Here is a 4546-nt window from a genome sequence, read left to right as displayed (position 1 = left end):
AGGAGCAGTTTCTACTACAATCTCTGCCACTCCAGGCTGGCTGGTCTGTGAGTTTCCAGGTATCTCTCTGGTATCTGCCCCTCTCTCTTATCTAACTGCAGGAATGCAGATGTGAGCCAGTATAACTGACTTTTATTGGATTCCAGGGACTGAACTCAAGGGATCAATCAACTTTATACTAAGCAGGATGGAAGCCACAAAGGAGCCTTGCCTCTCCTGCCTGTTCCCTTTTGTGCTGTTATATACTGTCCATGGTCCTGAAATCCGTCCTCTTCAGGGTAATGTTTCTCACTTACCTAACCAAGGAGTATTTTTAATTTTAGCTTGCTTCAAGGCACAAATATGCAAAGCATTCTCCAGTTCACTATGGACCATGAGATATTTCTCACAGTTAAGTCCAGTAACCCACTGACATTGCTAAAATTCTGGCTGGGCTAAGTTTGTATGTGGGCTATCGTGTGAAGTCATGGCTCATATGATGTTGGGATATCCTTGATCAATCCTGGTATATGTGAGGAGGAAGAATAAAATGAGATGCCCTAATCCTTTTAAATTTTTGCCATGGATAGGAAATTAGATGTTCAGAGTCTAAGCATCCATATTGGTCAGGATGAACAGTACATACTAGGTGTTCAAATGACCAGAAGTGATGCACATGACATTCAAGTCTAAGCAGGAAAATAGAATGTACTACATTTCATTAAAATTTCATATTGATGTGATGCTGAACTGAACATTCTTTGCAATATCAGGAAAGGAAATATTTTGATACATAATTCAATTTAGGTTTTTAAGTATTTTTGGTTGTGAGTGCCAGGATTGAATCCTGTGACTCAAGTCCTTTAGGTAAATAGTCTCCCATCAAGCTATGCTCCAAGTGATATTTTTACACTTAAAAAACACTAAAAAATTCAAACTCACATGTATGCCTTGTTTCACATTTCACATGTGTAGCATAGATCTAGAAAATGACACAGATGAGCTGTGCAATCCAAAAAAGTGGATTTAATTATGCTGTTCACATTCAGTATGTTTGTCTCTTGTCATGGTGTATACTTTCTTCTTACTTACACAATCTATCTTGATATGCACACTGTCTCCACAAATACATGCACAAAGGGCAACCAACTCTAGCCTCCTCCCTACATGAACTTGCCCATTCCACAATGCCTATGATAATGCTCAGATTCTTTCCCCCATGCAACAAGGCACTCCCCTACCCTTGTGGATTTTTATATGTTCTGAACCCCAGAGAACTCCTAGGCATTCTTCTATATCTCTCAGACTCTGCTACATCAATAAAGCTACCTGAATTCCCTGGAATGGCTGCTGGGTTCATCCATCTACTTCAATAGAAGCTGGCACAAAAGACTTACTACAAACAGATGCATCAATCACCTCTCTCCCACCATGATACAGCTCTGGAATTCATCTTGGAATTTCATGTAAAAACAGAAAAAAAGTATACATCTTCTGCCTGAATACACTCACATTCTAGAGTGGGATACACAAAAGAGCAAGGGAAACTGTAGAAAGCTACACAGGAATGGACATTGTGAAGAGAAGGAAACCACAGAAGACAATGGATCTGTGTGTTTGCACGTGAGTGTGCATGCATTTGCACATGTACAGGCAGACAAGTATGTATGTACACGTGGGAACTGGGCATCAAGCATAGATGTTGGAACTTGGGTTTCAATCACTTTAATTTTAAGATGGCATCTCTCATTTGGCTCAAGACTCATTGACTAGGAAAACCTGGCTACTCAGTGAACCCCAGAAATCCTCTTATCTTTCTATATACAGTGCCATCTCTGGAATTAAAGGTGTGCCCCAGCAATGCTTAGCTTTTGAGAGAACTTGGTAGGGGGTAAACTCAGGTCCTCATGCTTGCATGACAAGCATTTTGTGGGTTAAGTTATAACCCAAGGTTTTATGTGTCGTTTTAAGGAATTTTGTACTGTGACACCTGAGAAGTGTATAATCAGCACAGCGAAGTGAGAAAGGAGCAAATGATCCATGAAAAGAGTAGTGTCGCTCCTCTTAGAGAACTTCATCCAGCATTGTAAAAATGTCTCCTCTTAGTGAGCTCCCTCTATATGCCAGCCCCCTTGCTAGCTTCCTTGCTTAAAAATAAAAGCTCACTCCTACCTGCACCATACCCTTCATACATACTCATCCTTCATCCGTGTCAGAGAACAGCTCCTCTATGCTGTGCTTCATGGCTCATCTAGAGGTTCTTGTCCTTAAAAAACCTTCCAAATTTTGTGAACTTGCCATTTCCCACCAGCCTTCACTCGTAACTTCCTGCTTTGTATTCCAAAAATACCAAGCACACTTTGTAATGTTGTTGGCTATGAATGTCTCCATTTATTGTTTTGGCTAAAACAGAAAAAAATTCCTGGAGACACAAAGAGCCTAGTCTGTGTTCTTTATCATGTTGGCCTTCAAATACAGAAGAGTGGCTGGCACTTCACAAATGCTTAAACTACAGCACCATGACATGGTTTGGCAAGACACTGACACATTTTGTGGAGTACTGCTCCAGTGGGGCTTTGGAACTGAGGACAGAATTGTGATATCAGCAAAAGTGAAGATAGTGATCAGCTGCTAACTTTCCAGCATGTGGCTTCAAATAATTCAAACCGTTTTTATTTATAGAATCACAATTCTGCTCCCCTGGGAAGAGAAATCACTGGGTTTGTTTTTTTTTGTTTGTTTGTTTTGTTTTGTTTTTTGGTTTTTCGAGACAGGGTTTCTCTGTAAAGCCCTGGCTGTCCTGGAACTCACTCTGTAAACCAGGCTGGCCTCGAACTCAGAAATCCGCCTGCCTCTGCCTTCTGAGTGCTGGAATTAAAGGCATGTGCCACCACACCCGGCTATCACTGGTTATTTTATTATTTTATTTTATTAAAATAAATCATGACATCATCATTATAAAAGCTCCATTATTACAAAAAGCCCACAATCATTTCCCTTCCTCTTTTCCCCTCCCCCTGTGTCAATCACCTCCTAATCTGATTTTATACTACAAAGCACAATCTTAGCGAGCCAAAAATAAATGTCTAGCAACACATGTCCTGTAGACATGAGCATATACACAGCTGGTAGTAAATGTGGTAACAGATATGCAAGGTGAGAGACAATTAAATATCTATGGGCAAGTCCAGTCATCAAATACCACACCTCTGACAGGACACTTTTTAATTACAGGCAGAGAAATGTTTGTTGTACCAAGCAACCTTTCCTGATATCAATTCCTTGGAAATAGCATCTTTCCAAGAACCAGTTAAGTCTCTATTGACCAGACATAGCTTTTCTATTTTCTAAGTCTCCGTTGAACAGACATACCTTCCTCAGAACAGTTAGACAAGCAGGATCCACCATTCTCCACAACTGCCACAGGCTTACTCAGTGTGACTATAGATGTTTCTCTAGGAACATGATTATATGCCCCCAAATACCCAAGATTAATGGACAGGATCAGTAGAAGCAGAGAGAGGAGAGGAGGGTTTTAATCCTCAAAACATAGAATCCTCCACAGGGCTTTCAGCCTGCATGATCCTGGCCCTGCCCACTACTGATAAAGTGAAAGTAAATATTGCCATGAATATATATAGCATAGCAAAAACAAGGAAAGATTGTAGCACAGGTGATCTAGGTAATAAGCATAGAGGCCACCAAATTTACCATCGGTCCTTGCCAAGTGGGAAAGGCTTTTCATAGGCCTCGCCACAGTAGAACCCAAGGGATTTCCATGGGCCTTGCCACAGTCGAATCCAGGGGCTCTCCATGGGCCTGGCCAGTTGAGTCCCATCAGTGAAGCACTCACACACTGTTTCCTGCAGGTGCTGCATGGCCACAACACACTTTCACTCCTCCTTTGCTTTAGGGCTTTTGCTTGGTGTCTTGCCTGTTTCACTACTACAGGGTTGTGCCTAGCATGTGAAAGAGAACCCCATCCCCACCCCCAGATAATGAGAGTGGTAAGAATGTGACCGATTAAAGCAGCTTTTCCATGTCCAATGAGAAGAGCAGAAATGGATATTGAGCCAAAAGTCTTGTAGCTAGAGTCCTGGGGCAAGAAGTGCTAACTGGCCACTGGTTGTCTTCAACCACTTCATTGACAGTTTCTCTTTATTTGTTCTGCACTTCTAGGAACTCAGAGCTAGAAAGTATTTGAGAGTAGGCCTGTTCACCAATCCACAGTGACATTCAGCATTCAGGCAGTGGTCGTGTTATAGTATCAAGTATATTTTTGGTTTCTGTCAAAGATCAACTGTCCATAGGTGGGTAGATTTACTTCTGGGTCTTTGATTCAATTCCATTGATCAACCTGATTTTATGTCAATATGTGACTTTCGTTACTACTGTTTTGTAGTACAGTTTGAAATCAGGGCTGTGTAGCTTTAGATTTTTTAAAACAATTTTGTTTTAAAATTGTTTGTTGGAGTCCCAACAAACAATTTGCTAAACGCATGAAACTCAAGAAGAATGAAGACCAACGTGTGGACACTGTGCACCTTCTTAGAATTGGGAACAAAAC

The sequence above is a fragment of the Mus caroli genome, chromosome 2 (assembly GCF_900094665.2).
Source record: "Mus caroli chromosome 2, CAROLI_EIJ_v1.1, whole genome shotgun sequence".
Lineage (NCBI taxonomy): Eukaryota > Metazoa > Chordata > Mammalia > Rodentia > Muridae > Mus > Mus caroli.
Note: the sequence above shows the minus strand (reverse complement) of the source record.